Source organism: Equus przewalskii, chromosome 8 (assembly GCF_037783145.1).
Source record: "Equus przewalskii isolate Varuska chromosome 8, EquPr2, whole genome shotgun sequence".
Lineage (NCBI taxonomy): Eukaryota > Metazoa > Chordata > Mammalia > Perissodactyla > Equidae > Equus > Equus przewalskii.
The window spans coordinates 40,341,510-40,363,682 of NC_091838.1; the positions used below are offsets into that span (position 1 = coordinate 40,341,510).

Sequence of the window (22,173 nt, forward strand, 5' to 3'; positions counted from 1 at the left end):
TGTTTCAAATATTGAGAGTTAAGACAAGGTTGAGCTGTTTCCTAAAAGACCAGAATCTAAACTTCATTAGTTTCCCATGCAGCCTGGGAGACAGCTCTGATCAGCTACTGTATTAGAATGAACCATTTGAAATTGCCACTATTTGACCATGTTGACCAAAAAGAATGACAATTTCATGTGGTTCAACTTATATAACTCAATTGTCAGATGAATTATGGGGTGCAAGCTAGAAAGGGGAAGAATGAAACAAAAGTAAGAAAAGGCACAAAGAAGAACTGATAGGAAATAATGACTGACACTAAGAGATAAATAGGACTAAGTCAGAGTTTTTCTTTGTTTTGAGGATAGAGACCTGAGAATATCATGAAATCATTAACAGAAATCAGAGAAGAGGCCAGGACTGGGCTGAGGGGATGATACATTAATCATAGACATGTTGGGTTTGAGATGATAGCAAAATATTTAGGTAGAAATGTCCATTAGGCAGCTGGAGAGATAAAGGTAATAATTTGAAAACAAGATCAGAGCCAGAAATAAAGCTGGCTGCCGAAGGTACAGATAAACATGAGTGAGTGGATATGTTCACCAAGGGAAAGAGTCTAAAAAAAGAACAGAGGCCGAGAACTAAAACCTCACTGGCTAGAAGATGAATTCAGAGAACGAGACTAAGAAGGAGGATTCAGAGAAGCAGGAGAATGCCACGGGTCATGGCGGCCATTGAACTGACACAATTTCTGCAGAGTCCAGGTGGGTTGAATAATGAGGTTCAGGTCAGTGATGCTCCTGTTGACTCAACCTCTTCACAATTAGTTTTTGTTTGTTCATGGGAGGAAAATAGCATATCTGAAATATTTCTGTGATGGCACTGGGGTTTTCCAAAACCATTCCTAAAGTAAAAGTTATTTTCTGTCTCTTTCTCATTTTTACATTCTGTCTGGACATTAACTGCTATTTTTCTTTTTTTTCTTTTTTTTTTTTTTTTTTTTTAAAGATTTTATTTTTTCCTTTTTCTCTCCAAAGCCCCCCGGTACATAGTTGTGTATTCTTCGTTGTGGGTTCCTCTAGTTGTGGCATGTGGGACGCTGCCTCAGCGTGGTCTGACGAGCAGTGCCATGTCCGCACCCAGGATTCGAACCGCCGAAACACTGGGCCGCCTGCAGCGGAGCGCGCGAACTTAACCACTCGGCCACGGGGCCAGCCCCTGCTATTTTTCTTTTTAATTGTCTTAAATCCTATGGCAAGTAGCAAGATGGCAAACTGAGTTGTAAAGAGCAGGTAGTTCCAGCCCCTGCCTGTCTCTACTATTCACATTACATGATTAGTTTGGAGCCTGTCTCAGCTGTCTCAGCTGTCACATCCTCTGCATCATCCAGAGCAGACCGTGTCATCATCAGTGTATCTGCATAGCAAGGGCTCCGCAAAACTTCCCTGATTGGCCTCATTTTCAAGGAGAGTTTTTGTAAGTTAGAGAGATTAGGCTTTAGTGCACTTTTTTCCAGCCCTAGGAACTACTTGAGTCCTGGAAAAGATGCACATTTTGAAGATTCCCTAAGGTTTTATCATGATTTGGAGGGATGCCATTGTTTAGGTTGTTGCTAGTAATCTCAAGTTTTCCCTAGTTAGACTCTCGCTGCCAGCACACAGGAGGGGGACGGAGAACAGAGGGGGAGGACTTTGCTTTCATTTAACTTGACCTCCAATCACAAAAAGGCCCAGCACGTCTTCCTGAACAACTCAAGCTGGCTTTTCATTCCATCTGACCTCCCAGCAAGAAAGGCTTCTTGTTGAACACCTGGACCCAGCCCCAGCATTTCTGGGCTCAGTCCCAGACCTGGCACATCTCTCAACCACACGTGTCCTGATTTCTGTTCTCCTTTATTTAAATATAACCGTCCAAACTGGAGACAGTGGCTGGGATAAGAAGGAACTAATGGGCCCTACAGAGTGTTTGGTCTTCAGGGTGCCCGGAGATTGTGTTTGCCTAATTAGCTCTGCCCACTATCAGCGTGGGTAGCCCAGGAGCATCGTGGTTGGTTTGACAAAGTTAATGGATGATCTGCCGTGAAAGCTCGATCACGAGGAGCCGGCCGCAGCTCCAGCTGGAGGGTGAGTCCCAGCCACAGCCTTTCTGCGCTTCATCTCACACTTCTTATTCCTCCACGGTAATCCCTCTTGCAGAAGCCTTGAGCTTCTTTGCTTCACAAAATATAAGCAGTCCTCCTCTTTCCTCCCTTATGCTAAGCCCCCATGGTCTGCAGTGGCTAAATTTGGAACAAGTACCATATCTGAGAGTATTCCAAGGTCCTGAAAGAAAGAAACATTTAGAACCCCATTGCCAGATAGACAACAGAGAGTTAAACATCATTTAGCTTCAGGCCGCGCCTCTGAGATTTGTTCATTGTATCAGTGATTGACACAGTGATAGACAGTTCCTCCCAGATCAACAGCACTCCAGGATCCCGTAAATAGGGGTGGCTTGGAAAGTTCATTTCTGTGGATTCTGGATTTTGTTGGATTCTGAATATCATACGACCACAAGCTCCTTTGAACTTGCTTGTGGTTGTGAGTGTGACTGACGAGCATATCACACACAGGTCTCCACAGGCCCTCAGACAACTCTGACAGTAACAAGCCTTTTTCTTCAGGATGACAAAGAACAAAAAAATAGAACAATGTATGTCTATAAGCAGCACTATTTTATACATTTTCTACTTATTCAGTCAGCCAACAATTATTGAATACCTGCCCTGTGCGAGGCACTAGTCTCGTTTCTAGGGATACAATAGTAAACTAGATAAAGCACTTTTCCTGAAGGAGCTTTTATGGTCTAATGAGGGAAACAGGCCTGTGTCTTATATTTTCTGCCACCCTCCGACCATTATTCCAGACATACCATTTATGGGAAGTGGAAGCAGGATAAGAAATGGCTCTGGTTTCTTAACACACAAAGGAAAAAAGATTCTCTGCTTAGTTTTACCCTAGCAGACTGTCTGGAACGTTAGTCCCTGGGATAATTCATCTTGCAATGATTATGGCTAGCCTGTGACTTGTATTTCCACCCTATATCTATAGCTTTGATGTGACTGAATAGTAAGTTCAAACACGGTATAACGACTGTAGGAAGAGACTCTCACCATAACATCAGTCATGAGGAAAATAGACCTGAAATAGTCAATGGTCTTTAGGTGTCTGAAAACTCAACTCAAATTGACAAGGACAAAAATACTTAATGAGCTGAAGAGAAGAGAGGTAGTGCAGTTCAGTCATGTTTGGGATATGGGAACTCAAATGATGTCAACAGGCCTCAGAATCTCTATATCTCTTTGTCTTGCATTTCTTTGTATTTGCTCCATTCTCAGGAAAGCTCCCTAAACCACTTGAGGCAAGATGGCTGCCAATAGCTCTCACCTTATATCCTCCCAGCACCAAGTCCATGTCAAGAAGAGTTCCCCCTTCCCCACCCCCAGCAATAGTTTGAACAAAAGTTTGGACACTTATTGGCCTAAATTAGGTCACATTCCCAAACTTGGACCAATGATTTTGGCCAGGAAATTAGATATGTTCATTGTATTGGGTCGCGTGCCCAGTGTGGAGGCAGAGATGGTCACCTAAAGCCACTGAATGAACACTGTAGGGAGATGGTCTCCCAGAGGAAGATGAAATACCATTTTTGGAAGAAAGAAGAGGAAATGTTTGCTGGGTGGCAAAAACCAATAAAACAAAAAAACAGGCAAAAATACTACAAATGTCAACTCCAAGAACTTTGACTAGATAAATGCCAAAGTAGGTTTCTGTGTTCATTTTGCTTCCAAAAATGTATAGGGTATCCATGTAATTGGGTAAAACCTATTAAAGAGAAACTAAGAATAGTTAAATATTCTGAAATTCATAATAAACTTTTAGAAACAGAAAGCCTAAAGACAAAAGAGAAGATGTAAATTGAGGACAGAAGGTCTCAGTGCTAGGAAGACCCGAGGCAGGTTACTAAGGCAGGCTCAAAGCAGGGATCCAGTTAATTGAACTGAAGTGCCCATGAGGCTGGTTCTTAGACACAGACTAAATATCAAAACTGGAGCATTGCACTGACACTGACATAGGCAAGAGTGTGATGAGGGGCTGAGAATCAAAGGGTATAGTCAGATTTCCTGCACTCTCATGTGAAAAGGTCAATATCAATTCTGGAGACATCAGAAGGGCTCAAATGACACATAGCTGTAGGGAAAGTTGCATTTCACAGGCTGATTGGATGTGCATATACTGGAATAAAAAATATAATTCAAAAAATTTCTTATATAACTCTGAATCCAGTTTTTTTTAACCTTATCGTTCTAAGTGGGACTCAGATGTCTTGGTCTTTGTATTTGATGGGACATGGACTCATAAGTCTGGGTCTGAGTCTATGAAATTTTTCGGGTGAGAAATTATCACTTTCTGCTCAAAGAGAATACAATTAGAAGCAAATATCTGTACCAGGAGGTCAACAGTGACCTATTGGCAGGTCAGAGGAGTACAGAGACCTAGTTCTAGGCAGACACAATATATGCTTCAGTAAGTGGAAACTTCCTGTGTGGCCTCTGGAATGTTGTTCTTGAGACAGTTAGAACTTGATCTCACAATAATTCCTGGATGTTGCCTTCCTGGCAGTGGAGGCAGCCATCTGTCCCAGAGTCTTCAGCAGCCAGGACCTCCTGTTAGCAGACTTTTCAGTGCCCCTCGCTTTTTGGTATCTCAGATAACTCAGAGTAGCGTCTAAACCATCAACTATCCAACTCTCCTTCTCTCAGGCTCTAAGCCAGTTCTGACAAGTGCTGAGACCATTTATTCCTTCAGGTTCTGGCAGCTGGAGAACTTAGTTAAGCCCCAAATTCTACACAGCACAGGGACCCAAGTGTAAATCAAGGCATTCCATTAATCTTGAGTACAGTAGTCTTCCCTTATTGGGCGCTTTCACTTTCCAAGATTCATGATTGACTGCAGTTCAAAATATTAAATGGAAAATTCCAGAAATAAATTATTCATAAGTTTTAAATTACACACTGTTCTGAGTAATGTGATGAAATCTCGTGTGTCCCACTCTGTTTCTCCTAGGCGGTGAATTATCCTTTTGTCCAGTGTATCCACTACTACCTGTTAGCCACTTAGTAGCCATCTTGGTTATCAGATCGACTGTCAAGGTATCACAGTACTTGTGTTCAAGTAACCCTTATTTTGCTTATTAATGGCCCCAAAGCACAAGAGTAGTGATGCTGGCAGTTTGGATATGCCAACGAGAAGTTACTGCTGTTAATCTCTTACTGTGCCTAATTTACAAATTAAACTTTATCATAGGTATGTACGTATAAGAAAAAAGAGTATAGAAGGGTTCGGTACTATCAGCAGTTTCAAGCATCTACTGGGGGGTCTTTGAATGCATCCCCTGCAGATAAGAGGAGACTACTGTATTCCATACCATCCAAGGCATATCCTTAGGCTTAATTAGAAATGAGTAACTTTGGGTTTTATATGGCACTGTAAAGTCATTCAGAAAACATATCCTCAATAAGGACAAAATGATGACAAAATTACTGATGATATAATTTTCACAGGATCTCTCTCTTTTTCTCTTTCTTAATCTCTTCCCTCCCACTTCATGCACACATATTATTTACTCATCTCCACCAAAACAGCTTCTGCCCTATACAACATAAGGGAGCAGAACCACAATTTCCACTGCCTTTTTGTCTGTCATCTCTTGGACACAATCTCTGATGAGAAACGCCACCCATTCAGTCCCGGAACAGTATCTGGATTCTCCAACCTCATAAAAGTATAAGGCTGGTAGCTAACTCCAACTTGCTTGAGCAGGTCAGATACTGAGCTCTTCCTGCAGCTAGTTTCTGAAGCTTTGACAAAGCCTCGAGTCAGTATTTCTCTATAAGTTCCAGTGCCATGATATTATTTGGTAGTAAGTTATCTGTGTCACTCTCCCCAGCAACTGAGTTCCTTCCTGTTTTATGCAGTCACTGGAGGAATCACAAAGATGAGGACTCTCAGCGGCCCCAGGACTGACAGTCACTTAAGGAGTTTGTCATTCAACTTGGGAAATAGTCAACTATGTTTGCAGAGTTGGAGAAATTTTGCAAAAATTTGATTGGTTCAGTAGCTTCTAGGGAACGAAAATTCAAATATAGGTCACTAACTTAAAAGGATAAATGCTAGAGTCATTAGGCAATCTGTCAAATGAGAAGATCACACCTTTTTTTTCTTTATAAAAAAGTTATACAATTGATATTCCCTAAAACACTTTCTTCTTCTCACTTTTGATTAGAAAAGTGAGAGTTTGATTTTGCCCTCTGTGAAACCAACACATCACCACACCTCGGATGGTTTGGTAGGATAGAATGGACAGGCAACTTGCCATTGTGACCTAATGATGTCTATCTACATTCATGTACTTATCTACCCTCTATCACCATATTTTAGTACTAGTATGCCAATAAATTAAAATAAAATCTTATATTTTCTTAAACAGTAGATATCTCCAAAGTAAATAAGTGGGTTTCCAGAGTGTGACAAGGGACCTAGATTAAGCTCATGTCATAGTCACTGAGAGATTTTCAAGTTTAACACAGTTTCTGACACAGAGTCTGTATTTGGCAAATATTTGTTGAATAGTTGAATTGGCCAGCAGTAGTCCAATATGTCTAGGCAGATATGGAGGGCTTGTTGAGAGTCTATTCTTCTCAACAAGGCACTCCAGAAGGTGCTTGATGAAACCTATTTGCAGAGGGAAGCCTAGGAATCATTTAGGGAGAATTAGAGGCTCCAGGCCCCATAATGTCAGGCATTTATTACTGTTAAAGTGGCTCTAATCTTAGCAAACGCTGACATGACCTGAGGACTCATGGGCTGCATAAGAAAGACATAGAATGGCTCATCCTTCATCCTTGCCGTTACAGTGATTGTGAAATATACTTTCCATTGTATAAGGAGATAAGGTAGACCTGCATCTGCTTCTTCTTCTGAAAGACTGGAAGCAGCCAGTGCCCTCCCAATCCTCCCCAGGTAGCAAAGAGAGGGATGAAGGCCATTTTGGGACCAGGAAAGACCGTAATGATTTCCTCCAGTAAACTTCCTTTTATGTTCTTATTTATACCCACCAAAAAGTAAAGGTCAGACCACTCATGAAAATACACCCAATTTAAAGCCTAATCTATGAGAGTTGTTGTGTCCTAAAAATTTCAGAAAAAATGAATTAACCATTTGTTAACATTTTGAACATTTAATTTTTGATTGTTTATGCAAATCCTAATGAGCAAACCTTTTGATTTCTAATAAGCAATGACTAGAGGCACACCAGCATCTTGTGTTCCTAACATCTTACCTGGCACGCTACTGAAAGCAGGGACAGTTCTCCTATAACCATAATCTGTCTTCCAAAACTTCCAAACTAAGCTGTGAGCTTGGCAATGAGAATCGTAAAGGAACCCTAAAAGAAATCCAGAGTAAGATGACAGAAAACATAGGGTCAGCTTTCTTGGAGATGATCTGGGGCTGAGATATTTTCCTATGTAAACCTAGAGAAAATAGCTCTCTTAAATGACTCATGCAGTGATCACAGACACATAGATTAAGACTAGGGTGCATGGCCGCTATTTCCTGGTCATTTGGTCCAGGAGTCTGCCTTTGAGCAGGTCTAGCTTATCAGAAAAGGGATTTTAGATTGGGCTGCCTAGCCTAGTCCAGCATTAAAGAAAAAAAATGAAGTTTTTATTTAGGTCTAACTGGAAGTTGTTTAGTCTGTTAGGGGCCATGTTGGAGAGTGTGAGCGTGTGTGGTGAGCGGGGAGGGAATGGAAAGTAGCTAGTGCAAAATGAAGTTTAAAAGATTGAAAGCTCAGGAGATTTACATTTCAGACCCATGCTACACCAGATTAGTGATGTTCAGCTCCAGTGGGACTCAAGAGGGCCACATTAATCTAAAATAAGATGTGAGTCACTCAGGAAGGGTAGAAAGTCTCCCATTTAATCATCACGCCTGTGTAAATGAAACCATGCCACCTTCTGTGATGTTCCTACTACCCTCCAGTGTTATTTCCTGGCAGGAAAGGGCTGATAGAGGACAGGCTTTGAAATTCATACCATTGTTGTAGAGAGAAAACTGTGGACAAGAAATTTTAGAGCTTTGGTGGGGAGGGGGCAGAGGAAGGGACATCTGGGGGCCATACACGACACTGCAGCAGATTTATTCCTCACTGCGCCTGCTGTTGTATCATTTTACCCTTCCAGAAAATGGAGATGAAGTGCTCACTTATTATACCTTACCAAGGGAAGATTCATACATTAATGTAAAATATTTTGAAAATGTCACATAAAATCTATTGTAGAAATACAAGATGTTACCAGTGATTTTTCTCTGGCAGGATATACCAGCAGGGAGAAGCCTCCAAGAGGAATAGAACTGTAGTTTCTAGCCCCCCTTACTGGACAAGCAATGTAAAAACATCAGTTCCTCAGCCTCCCAGCTGCACTGCAGATGTTAGTGGGAGAAAAGGTTGGGGCAGAGCAAATGGTCGGGCTCAGTGCTAGAATTCGCCTTCATAGCCTCATTTCAGGAAATCTCACTGGGTTCCCTTTTAGGCTGGGGGTACTTAGATAGAAAGACTGCCCTTCCTCCCTCCCAAGCAGAGAAAAGAAAAGCAATTCAGCTCATTGAAAAACAATAATATATCTAATTAATTAATTTATTTTTGTAAAGTGTGCCATGGCATTTTTTTTTTCTTTTTGCCATGGCATTTTTACAACTTGCCTGTGAAATTTTATAACCACATTCAGAAAAACAGCCTCTACTGGAGTGGCAGCTTTAACACAGTAGAGTGAAAGGGGTGGAAAGCAATCACATCGAACCCAAAACAGCGGGAAGCACTCCAGTCAGCAGAATGTAACTCTTGGGTGGAAATTTGTGGCAAGGACGTTGGGCTTTAATAATCCATGTGATCTTAGAAGATGTTACCATCTGATCTTTGATAATGACACAGACACCTTCAGAAAGAGACCAATATGGGATGCTTTTAACAGTGGCTCTCCTCTCTCCTCTGCCACTTGCTTACATGTCTAAAAGAAGTTAGTGAACCGAACCTTTGAAGGACATTTGGAAGACAGCAGATGCAGCTTGAATGTTGGGTGGTTGTTTTTTAATGGACTTGTCAGCAGCCATTCTCATTTGCAATAGAATTCCTTTTCTCCCTTACCCTTTCTCAGGTTTGTGTTTTCCCAGTGCTGTGCCAATGCTGAATAATTCACAGGGATAGAAAAAGAAAACTGTCACTATCACAGTCCCAGGGCTCTCTGCTCACTCATCTGTCACATGGTCAAATGTCACTGGTGCCATTATTTGTGAGGGGTGAGATTAACGCCACAGAGCTACTTGCCACCTTTCTTTTTCTATTGTTAATGGTACTGAACTCCAATGTATTTTTTTTAAAAGAGCTGGTTGCCATTTCTGCAACAAATGTCCCACCTTAGGAAATTCAAGTAACTGACCTCCTCATTCTGTCTCACCCTTTCATCTGTCTTCATCTGTTTCTTCTTATCTGGCATTTCTACCCACAGCATAAATATACAAATCTAGTTAGAACTGTGTTCAGAAATGCCAGTGTTCAAAGTGATCCCAGTTGTGTTGGTTCTGTTCCTTATTAGGAAAGAGAGAAGGAAAAAAAGGCCATCTCAGTTGCAACAATAAGGAGTCACAATGAATCACAGAAGGAGCCGACAAAAGACCCCCTGCACACAGATGGCACTTTGCAGGAGGGAAATCAGGGCCATGGCTCTCTGAGGAATTGCCAAAGTGCAGAAATGTGAGAATTGACGTTTTTTTCCTTTACCAAGAGGGTAAAAGACCAGTATCAATTATAGAAAAGAAAAGGAGAAGAAAATTGTTAAATTATAACAAGTATCTAATTTTAAAGTAATAGAGAAAATAAATGTCATATAGTTTGATGCTGATGGTAATTCATGAAAATGTATTGCTGTGTGCTAAGCATGGACGGGAGAATGCCCATCCCTGATTACAGACCAGTCTCTGCAAAGAATGATGTAAAAATTTTAAAAGTTCCTATCTTTCAGTGTTTCAAATGTGAATATACAGAAATAATAATGATAGCTAATATCAATTAAGTACTTAATAAATGCATTAAATGTATATTATTCTTAAGCCTTGTAAATATTGCTATTATTATTAGCCCCATTTTACAGATAAGAAAACTGAGACACAGAAAATTTACATAAAAGGTCCAAGTAAATGGTGATAGACCTGAGACCAGCCTATAGAGTAGGACACTAAACTTCCATTTGACATTGTGTATGTATACAATACTGGAGAATTTGGGAAAGACTGAAACATTTTAATTTGCTCTTATGAGCTTGACTCAGGTTTGCAAGCTTACAAAGACTACATCTTTTCTGCCTCTCCTTGTTTGAGTGCCAATTGACTGAATTAAATGCTTAAGAATTAACTTGCTCCTGGCCTGTTGAGTGAGCTAATTGGAAGTGACTACAATTTATTTGCTTCCTGCTCTTATTCATGACATATGATTGGATCATGGCTCCAGGTAATTAACAGGTAGGCTACTGGCGCAAGTTATGTTACCAAACCAGCTTTGTTTTTGCCTGCCACCCAGAAAGCCAAACACCGAGAGACGAGATTGCAGCAGAGAGAGGGTTTACTCACAAGGCAGCCATGTGAGGAAGTGAGAGCATGAGCTTCAAATTCGCTTCCCTGAAAATAGAGACTCAGGGATATTTATGGGGTAGGTGGCAAGGCGGTCTGAAATGTGCTGAGTGGTGATTGCAGGTGAGGAGAGGTGAGGTAATTGGTGATCTGTGCAAGCATAGTCAGACTTCATGCCTCTTCGTAGGACCCATCTTCACAAAGTGGCAGCGTTAGCATCATCTGAGGGTGGAGTTTTTAGCCTCTTGATGTCAAAAGGTCGCCTGTTGGACATCTGTGTGGGCTCAGTTGATGAGTTGGTGGTCTCAACCCGCCTGAAGTAGACAAGGAGTTCTAATTCCTCAAAAACAGCTCACACACCCATTACTATGGTGACCCATGCCCCCGGGAGATGTTGTCTATAGGAGCCTAGTGGGAGTCAGATAGCATAGTGCCTAAGCAGCACAGTTAACAAAGGGTGGGTCAAACAGCTAAAAGCTATAATCAGTAATTGCAAAAAGGAAAAAACTTTGATACCTAGATACTTAACCATCAATGACTGATTGCCGATTTCAGTTATCCTGTCCCAGGTTGTCTCCTCACCCGTCAGTGTTTCTTTGTACTTCCTTTGGTTTGCTTTGGGGGAAACCCTGATTCTTATCTCAGGTGATCCTTTAGAAGGGTAGATAAAAACCCAGAGCAGCTCTGATCTCATTAGCTGCCTTAGAAGAGCAGAGAAGAATTGAGATCTGCTCTCTCATTCACTGCAGATAAGTGCTCTTAAAGAGCTACAGAGGGAAAATCCCCAAGGAACTTACAACAAAGAAACTTGGGTCATCTTGTGGAGAGATTCAAGCTGAAACTCAGAGCTGTCTTTGTGATAGATAAAGTGATCTGGAGGATCAAGCTTGACCATGAACACACAGCTCACTTTTTCCAAATGCCAAATGAAAACCTGGAATTTCAGGGTAAAGCTCTGGAAACTTCTATCTAGTTAAGGGAACAGAAATTGACAGCAATGTAATCATTTGGGATGCTATCAGGCCTATGAGCAAATGGATGCTGCACTTTGAAAGAGAGACTGCAGTGAACATATTCAGCACATAGACAAGACTACCCCTGGAATCAGTTATTTGCTCCAATTTATCCCTGCTTGTGCTGATGGTGATACAAAGTCACCAGATCTGATGGGAAGTTATCATTATGTAGACACAACTGGAGATGGATATAGGTGTGTGGGAATTAACAAATGCTGCAAATTGGTGGTTCCTTCAAATTGAACCAATCTTTTCTAATTCTAGATACTTAGAGCATAAAAAAAGCTTGGAAAAAGTGGTTGTGCAAATTAATTGTAGGAAACCACTAATAGTTGCCCTTAAAGATATTAATAAATGTAGGTGTTCTCAGGAGGAAAATGAGCCCGTTCTTACAAAACTAAGAACTGCTGAAAACGTTTTTCCATCAAGTGTCCCAAACCCCTTGAAAAATAATATAGGCAATGTGGCGCTTCTTGGGTAGGCTCACTAAAGCACGATCCTTTGCATTATGTTGTCCAGCACAATATTACTGTTGCTAAGACCTAGCCAAGAAACTCAACTTGAGAAAATTTGGAAGGGCCCATTAGAGCAGAAATTCTGAGAGCACAGAATGGCTATGTGGTCTTGCTTTAAAAATGTTTCTTCCTGGTTTCTGATTAAGCTTCTTCAGCATTGTTCATGGGACTAAACTCACTGTTTTCTAGACTAATAAACATGGATTGATAGAAAACCAATTGCTTAGGAATATTTTAAAGAATCTATGCTGAAAATCATTTCAGGCCCTCTGAGCCCTGTAGCGTGTGATAACAATTCTTTACCTTACTGAGAAAATCCGTGAAAGTCGTCAGTGAAAACCAAACACTGATTCAGTCATTCAGCAAATGATTACCATTGCAGATATTACATGCAAGACACTGTTGTGATGTACTGATGACTAAAGGAATCAGACCCATTCCTAACCTCAAGAAGTTTGTGGTCTACTAGGGAGAAAAGGACATGCAAACTGAAGGAAAATATGATGGAAATAGACCCAGGGTATTAGGGGAAATACCAGAGTAGAGATTTTCTGTGAGTTTTTTTTTGTTTTGGGGGAGACTGGACTGAGCTACTTGCATTTGCACCATATAACCAAGGGTATCATTTTAAAAATGAATATAACCATGTCTGTAACACATCTACTTCAGAGAGGAAGTATTTTTAAGTATCTTAGCATATTCATGCATGGCAATGAAGGTGGCTTACTAATAGTTAAATTTATAACTCATTGAAGCAAACTTGAAAAGAATGCTAATTTAATAAAATGCCATTGTTTATTATATAAAATCACATAATTCATACTTTTTCACTAATTCATACATGTCTCCCTACAAATTAGTGAGGTTGTAATACATACTTGATTTCTTAATTCAGTCATCAGTGAGCTAGGCTCTGCCTACTCAGGTGTGCAAACGTTTTTGATCAAAAAGATCTTTAAAAAATAGGCTACAGGGGCCTGCCCAGTGGCGCAAGCAGTTAAGCGCACATGTTCCACTTCGGCGGCCCAGGGTTCACTGGTTTGGATCCCAGGTGCAGACTGGCACCACGTGGCAAGCCGTGCTGTGGTAGGCATGCCATATATAAAGTAGAGGAAGATGGGCACGGATGTTAGCTCAGGGCCAGTCTTCCTCAGCAAAAAGAGGAGGATTGGCAGATGTTAGCTCAGGGCTAATCTTTCTCGGAAAATAAATAAATAAATAAAAATAAAAAATAGGCTATAGAAGGTGATTGTATCACTGTAAAATAATTCAGAAACAACTGAATTGTACATTATGTAGGGTGCTTATAAGGGGTCTTTCTGTATTCATAAACACATGTATAATATATTTGTGCATTCACATTGACCCTACAAATCAGAAAGCTCAATTTGATGTATGTGCTATGTTACCATAGGCTTCAGATCCTTCAACACTATTTTGGTTCCATGTCAGCCTGTGAGCCAGCAAATGTGTTCATATTTGGAGTTTCATAAGTATATATTACTTTATTTTACAAAATATTCTTGGTTTTCAATCATTGTAACTAAAAGAATAGGCATTCCAAGAGAATAAGCTTCAGTTTTGCGGGAGGTAATTGTGCGGTAGGATTATGTGGAGCAAGATGGAAATTATACATAGCATTGGTAACGTGTTCCCAGGAATTCATTAACACGTATTTTTGAAATATTAAGGCAGCAACCTTCTTAAAGGTTTTTATAGTAGTCAAAGATCAGTATGGAAATTTACAAACATTCCAGAAGATGACTGGACAAAACGATGGGAATAAACATTTTCTGTTATTGGAAGATTTCTTTTGTCTGATTAGTAACTTGGATACTGCAAGCTTGTGAAAGGGAAAGTGTTTCCAAACAGATGGAATTCATTTAAATAAGAAAGGTGAGACGAGTGCAGACAGAGGAGCAATGGCTGCTGATATTACCATATGAAAGTACTGCCTAGATCATAAGACTAACAGCCCAGCAAGTCCCTATGATGGCCCATATTATAATAATCCGCTGCTGAACATTTCACACAGCCCATGAGTAGAGTTTTTAAACCTTTCTGATTTTTACTAAGTACTGTTATTACTATTATTGGTATATTACAGTTATCATTTTACTTCATATAATGGTTCTTGGGCAAATCACCATATAGATGTTAAACACAACTCTACAAAGCAGATACACCACATGCTTATGAAGTGAGCTTCATGTGTTCAAGGTTGCAACACAGTGTTTTTCTTTAACCATAACTGTCATTCAGTAATAGAGCTAACCATCTCCAATTATATATACAATAATAACATAATACAATATAATAATAATAATGTATTAGGATTCTTTCTTTGTAATAGAACGGGAGCCAACTTTATTTAACTTAAGAAAGAAAGGGAAATTTATGATTAAGACAAAGAATTTATAATTAAGACAAAGGTATCAAATGAGTCTAGACCTAGGGACTAAAAACCCACCCTGAATTCAGGCAGCTTCTCTCTACAAATCTGTTTCATCTTTTGTCTCTGTTGATTGGCTTTCTTTGCTTTACATGCTTTGCTTTCATGTGGATTTATGATGACACCCTATGGCTTCTGGGTTTAGGCCTTTGTCATTCAAAAGACCAGCTTGGACTGAACTCGCGTCTTTTGGTCCCAATTCTAAAATCCATGGACGTAAAATCTGACTGGGCAAGCTTGGGTCAAATTTCCTCTCTTTGTCCAAAAAACTCTAACCAACGGGGTGGGATGCAGAAGAACAAATATGACCCCTGAGGCATTCAGTTGTGTAAACGAGGGAAGAATTTAAGGGCTGAAGGACATCATTATAGGATAGGCAGAGCATTCCAAATGTGACCATGACAAATTAATAATTTATAGCACTTTATATTTCACAAAAACATTTTTATATATATTTTCAAATTTTACCATATTTGATCATCACAATACCCTTCAGGAGATATCATTATTCCTGTATTTCAGATGAAGAAATAGGAGTTGAATAGACTGTGTAGCTTGCCCCAAAGCACACAACAAGAATTTGGAAGAGTAGAACTAAAACTCAGATATTCTGACTTCAAATTCAGTGCTCTAGAACAGTAGTTTCTGAATTTGTTAGCCTGTGGATAAACTTGAAGACATGTTGTCTTGTTCTTTATTTTTTTCCTAAAACAGGACTTCCAGTCTCTTTCCTGAGAGGGTTCCCTCCCTGCACCCTTACTGAATAGATCTCGTGATCCTTGAATGATTGTCCTACACGTGTTCGCAAAGAAGTTTACCAACCAGACCCGTCATGAAGTGTCTGCTTTATTCAACTTTTCCTGCTGTTTCTCCACTCGTCAATTTCCACTGCCCTTGAAGGGGCCTGAGGACTCTCATTGTTGCCTCTATCAGCAGGACCCATCCTGGGGAGGCTGAGGGTCTGTCTAAAGGAATTCTCTCTGATGTTTCCAAAGCTGCCTCTCAGTGAAGTTGCAAAGATCATGCTAAGATCCTTGTCAAGGAGATAGTGGCCATCCCTGTCTCTCATTACACTGGTTCACCTAGGCCATGGAGCAGCTCTGCTAAAGCCAAGTCCTACCAAATTGATCAAAAACAAATTTCCTCTTCTAATCCTGACCTTATTCTTAATAGCAACTCCAATAAACTCAAAGGGGACACACAGGCAGGGTACATGTTCTGGACATAACTTGCACCTGTCTGTCTCTCCCATGCACTACTTCTCTTTCGTTCATTCATACACCCTTCCATCTTCATTCATCCAACAGAACTTTACTTAGTGCTTACTGTATGTAAGAGCGTGTGCCGGGAGTTGGGAGACACAACGGTCAACAGGAGAGTCAAAGTCTCTCCCTTCGCTGGGCTTACTTCTAGTTAAGGGAGGGAGGAGGAAAACAAACAAACAAATGAACCAACAAATGGAATAATTTCTGATAGCGAGGGAAAAATACATCAGGGTATTGGGGCAGGTAGTCACTGGGGAGGTGAAGAGCAAGGTTAGATGCGGTGATTTTTTTAAGAATTGGCATAACCTATAAATCTGATTTATATGAAACAGATTCATCCTTGCAAAATATGGAGGCAGAAAATTCAGGCAAAGGGAAGAGTGAGTTTAAAGCCTTTGAAGAGGGAATAGCTTGATGTCTTTGAGGAACAGGAAGACTAGAATCTCTGGAGAGTGGTAGGAGGTGAGGTCAGAGAAGCAAACAGGGACTGGGTTAGGGAGAATTACGTAGATTGTAAGAAGAGAGTTGAATTTTGTCCTAAGTGCAATGGGAAACTACTAAATCATTTTGAGCAGAAAGCAGAATAGTTTTATATGATCCCTCTACTACTGTAGGGAAAATGAAACATATGCATCAAAAACAAAACTACTCCTTAACCCTTTCTTCCTTACACTATGAATAAATAAAGAAATTTTCATGTATATCAAGTCTTGCAAATATTTGTTGATGAAGAAGGGAAAGGTTTCTTACCTAATATGGAGTACTGGCCAAGACGAAATTCTTTTACATGTAAACATTCTTTCAACATATATTTTTGAGCACATAATACATGTCAAGTACTATGTTACGCGCTGGAAAGGTGACGTAAACATAGTTCAGGCCCCGTCTTCCAGGAGACTTCAGTCCATAGGGAAATACAGGCAAGAAAAAAAGGCAATTCGAATTCACTATTACATTAGTTATCTATTATCATGTTACAAATCACTCCAAATACAGTGGCTAAAATCAACAAACACTTATCATCTCACAATTTCTGCGGGACAGGAATTTGGATGCTGCTTAGCTATGTGGGTTCTGGCTCAGGGTCTCTCATAAGACTGTAGGAAAGATGTTGGCCAGGGCTTCAGTGATCTGAAAGCTTGACTGGGGTTTGAGAACCCGGTTCCAAGATGGTACCCTCATACAGTTCTTGGCTGGGGGCCTCAGTTCCTTGTCATGTGACCTCCCATAGACGTGCTTGAGTTTTTTCATAACATGGCAGCTAGCCTCCTTGGACAGAGCAATCCAAAAGAGATGAAGAAGGAAAACACAAATCTTTTTAAGACCTAATCTTGGAAAGGATACACGGTGACTTCTACCACATTCTATTCTTTAGAAATGAGTCACTAAATATGGCCTATCCTCAAGGGAAGGACCATTAGGCTTCATATAGGAAAAGGAGAAGTATCAAAGAATTATGGACATCTTTTACTGTTTTTTGTCTTTTGTTTCTTTTGAGGAAGATTAGCCCTGAGCTAACTACTGCCAGTCCTCCTCTTTTTTGCTGAGGAAGTCTGGCCCTGAGCTAACATTTGTGCCCATCTTCCTCTACTTTATATGTGGGACGCCTACCACAGCATGGCTTGCCAAGTGCTGCCATGTCCGCACCCAGGATCCGGGCCGGCGAACCCTGGGCTGCAGAGAAGCAGAACATGCAAACTTAACCGCTGCGCCACCGGGCCGGCCCTCTATGGACATCTTTTAAATCACCACCCACAAATGTGATAAAGTAGTGCTATGTGAGTGAAAAGTGGCATCCTTAAACCAGCCCTGGAGAATCTTAAAAGTCTTCCCACAGGAACGTTGAGCCTGAGAATTGTAATAAAGAGGAGTTCAAAGAGCAGCCCAGGCAGAAGGCAGGACCAGGGAAATAGCCCTTCAGATAAGAAAGTGTGGCACTTTATGGAAACTGAAGATCAGCATCTCATTGAATCTATAAAGTTACTAACTGTCAGATAGCCCTTCTTTTTATATACCACCAAGAAAGGAAAAATGCTGCCACTTAAATATGATGACCCATTGATTGTAAAACACATCTTCATTTCAGAGGTGTAAAATTATGAAATGAAATAAAAGTGCATTTTAGAAACAATGAAATTGTTAGTTTGGTATTGATAAGGCCTAGAACGAGGTAGGAGAGTGTGGAGTTTGAAGCTGGAAATGTAGCAAGGGCCAGAAGGTGCGGGATCCCAGAAACCTTTAAGTTCAGTCTTTACCCTACTGTCAGTGGCAAGTCTTAGAGGTTTTAAACTGAATAGTGAGTAACTAGATAATCATATCAGTATTTTCCAAGGATCATTGAGGTTGCAGTGCACAAAATGAATTGGAGGAAGGCAAGGATACCAGTTAGGCATTGATTGCAGTAAAAATCCAGAGCAGATAAGATGGTGACTTGAGTAACAGGTAATGGCAGTAGAAGGATTATGAGATATTTAAGCAAGAATCAAGCAGAGTCAGTGATTAATTGGATGTGGGGGTGAGGGAAAGGAGACCGGGCACTATAGTATTAAAACATTGCACCACCATAAATTTGACACACTGACAATATGTAGAGCTTTAATACCTTTCTGATAGTTATTAATTACCATTATTGGCATCATTATTCTTATCACTTAATATTTTATTATCTTGATGGAACTGGCTGAATTCATGTTATTTAGAGAGGCAGTATGATACAGCGAAAAGTACAGGGACTTGGGAGACAAAAGAGAGATCATTATGCAATGCTGGCTTTATCCTAACTAGTAGCAAGTGAATTTGGGCAAGATGTATGGCCTCTCCAAAACGGTTTCCTCACATTTTATGTGAGGATGCACTACCTCTTCTGCTAGCTGTTGCATAGAAGAGGGTAAGTTTATATTAAGTGTCTAGCTTAGTGCTTCATCGCCTGACAGGCAGTGGGTACTCAATTAACGGTTGCTGTTATTGTAACGTTCACATAGCACTTAATTAGACAAGACAAATGACCATTTAGTTGGTCATTTTTTCACACCAAATTTATGAAATAGTGAAGAAGGTAATGAAAAAGAAAGAAGTCATCAAGGCAGGTGGAGAATAGACGGATTCATTGTTGCTTCTACCCTGGTCTGCCAAGGGCATTACACGGCATTCACCATATATGTTAAAGTCCAAGAGTCTGTGTGCAGGATCTCCTGCCCATGGGTAAGGGATAATTTTGCAAAGGATATAAGATTCTAATTTCCCCACAATTAAGCAGGATGTTAATGGATATTTCATGAATTTTTAAAGACGAGTTACATTGTCAAGTAAGATTTAAAAATACTGGGCTCTGTTAAACCAGTTTCTTTCCTGCAGAATTTACCAAAGGTTTAACTATTCTCAAGTGTGCTGTTAATCTCCAAGAAAGGAGATAAGATGCAGCATCTTCCAAACTTATTTGATGATGGAACTCTTTTCAGACTAGTTTTCCACAGAACATGAGTTTGGGGAATTTTGCAGTAGACTGAATTTTCTTTTTTTTAAAGATTTTATTTTTCCTTTTTCTCCCCAAAGCTCCCCTGGTACATAGTTGTATATTTTTAGTTGTGGGTCCTTCTAGTTGTGGCATGTGGAATGCCACCTCAGCATGGCTTGATGAGGGATGCCATGTCTGTGCCCAGGATCTGAACCGGGGAAACCCTGGGCTGATGAAGCGAAGCTCGTGAACTTAGCCATTCGGCCACGGGGTGGCCCCAGACTGTATTTTCTTGACTATCTGCATCTTGTATGTGTCCTGTCTTTACCCTTCTTTCGAAATAGCCACCGTATCTGAGAGACATAGTAAAAAAAAATGTTCATGACTCAGGAAAAGAGAAGCTTGAAACCACCCAAATATAAGGAACTTTTTATTCCTTAACATTGTCAGAAAAAATAAAAAAGGAGAAACAGTAAAATTGATGGAAAATATGGAAAAATTAATCAGTCTCATTTTATTTTTATTTGTATATAAAATAAGATAAATGATTCCTATGAGTAACAAGATTATACACCCAGGTAAGGTATAAAGAAACTTTTCCATGTGTATATTTAAACCTGTGGAATTTATGAAAATACCAAAACAATGAATGATCATCTTTAAAAATATGCATCCATCCTTCTTATCTATTTATCTGGAAGATATCAGATAGATATACAGGGATATATGAAGCATAACTGCTAATTACAGCAGTATACCTACAACACTGGACTATCACAGAAATCAGGGTGAGCTAAGCAATAGTACTTAGGAAAAAAAGAAATCAAACCAAATGAGTGGTTGGCTGTTAAATTTCGTTTTCAAATATCTATGATACTAACGTCATATCTACTATCTGTGATTGAGGAAGGATTGGAGAGTCTGGTCTAGTTAGTACACTGACTCATCCCACATCCCATAATACCTTTGAAGGTGGTCTCGCTTTTCTCCTCAGTCAATCTCACTGACAAGGCTGACTGGCCTTATTCTTGGCATTTTACTGTATGGTTTTCTAGGTTGGTCTATACCTTTAGTAAACTATCATATTTTTGATTTCGTATCTCAATGTATAGACAGGCATTTTCCCCTGACTCCTAAACAAACTTTATGGAATTGACCTTTCTTCCCAGATAACATGCATCGTGCAAAAGAGAGTTGCAAAGAAACCCTCTTGCTCCAAAATCACGTTGTTAGTGTTACAACAGGTTCTCTATATATTTCTAGAAAGATAATGGCTCTGAGTAGCCCACTCGTCTTTTTTTTTAAACTCATGGAGTAAGTCTTTGGGTTGATCTTCGAAAGTATATGTACTGCACATTAGATTTTGTCCAACAAGCTCTCCCTGTGTAGTGATCCCTCATATCATCACTACAATTTGTCAGTGTGCTAGTGAAATGAAGATATTGATTTCCCGTGCTCCTTTCACCACCGCTATAGGAGGCTTTTTCTTCAGATACAGAAAATGCATTAAAACCCCATGCTGTCATGATGTAGATGAATGCCCTTGTGTCACAGCTCTCCTTGGAAACTGCATCAAATACCAAGCATTAGAACTGGATTAGGCATCACTGAGACTTTTGAACACCCAAAGATTGCCATTCTCTTCTGTCCCGTATGAACAATGACTCCATTTGCAAATCGAGTCATGGAAATGAAAATGCCTGGGGACAGGAATGCACAGATGCCTCATGTCAGGTCCTCACACACAAAGCAGAGTGGATAGTCATGGGGATAGTGAATCAGGCAACATAATCAAACTGGAAAACTTTTGCCAGAAAAGGTAGAAACCTGGAGGATGTCAGATCCTGAAAATACTTTCAAAATATAGCACAATAAAAAGACACCCAGGAAAAGAAATGATTTACCTGAGTGACTTCTTGACCCATCAGAGGTTCCATTCTCTTGAAACTTCATCCGTTACTTGCTTCTTGATCTCAGCCTTCTGGGATAATGATAGTCTGTGCTGCTTCCTAGTTAAACCTTCACTACTTGCTTACTATCACTTGGAACTGATCCTCACTCAGGGTTCCTGAAATACCTCTTAATTGAGCTTATTACCTGATTTTGTATTCTCATTTATAATTTAGCATGACGCTAATTTCAGTTTCTTCCCAGAACCGTTTAAGGAAACTTGGCATTTTTGCCACCATACAAACCATTTCTCTCACTTCTTTTTATGATAAACAAAGAGCTTCTTCTTCTTCTGGACAAAGGGATATTTGTCTATTAAGGAGGCTGTAATTCTGCCCGGTATGAACATCTAAAACAGTTTGATAAAAATCCCTTGGTTTCCATTTTCTGCTAATGACTTTCCTGAAGGCCCAAGGAGTTGGAAGCCCACAGAAGAGAAGCAAAGAAAGTTTATATGTGTAGCCTTGCAGGCTGTTTAATATATAATGCCAATGGGCACTATGCACATGTGCTGCATTATAATTGGTGTCTACTGTAGTCATGCAGTTCATAATCAGAACTATCATATATGTCAGTTCTATTTATTGCCAGCCACATGATAAGACCAGTGAAATGTTGGGTAGTCATTGCAGGTAGGATCTACCTTTGGGTGAATTTGAATTTTTTTTCAGGCATTTCAGGAGGCATTTGTTAATTTAAAATAAGAATTTGTTGGGGCTGCCCTGGTGGCGCAGTGGTTAAGTGCGCACATTCTGCTTCAGTGGCCCGGGGTTCACTGGCTCAGATCCCGGGTGTGGACATGGCACCTCTTGGC

General features: G+C 40.2%; 2 long non-coding RNA genes across 2 annotated transcripts in view; one reads left to right on the forward strand and one right to left on the reverse strand.

Annotated features, from left to right (window-relative positions):
• The window catches only part of LOC139085073 (uncharacterized), an 80,721-nt gene extending 59,081 nt beyond the window's left edge, over positions 1 to 21,640 (reverse strand). The window contains exons 1-2 of the long non-coding RNA XR_011543098.1: positions 21,314 to 21,640; positions 16,706 to 16,852 (exon numbers count right to left, since the gene is read on the reverse strand). This is a non-coding gene — a long non-coding RNA (uncharacterized lncRNA). The remainder of the gene's footprint in view (positions 1 to 16,705; positions 16,853 to 21,313) is intronic.
• LOC139085074 (uncharacterized) lies at positions 613 to 16,656 on the forward strand. Its single transcript, XR_011543099.1, has 3 exons — positions 613 to 747; positions 2,006 to 2,106; positions 15,405 to 16,656. It is a non-coding gene; the product is annotated as an uncharacterized lncRNA (long non-coding RNA).
• Positions 21,641 to 22,173: the final 533 nt, after the last annotated feature.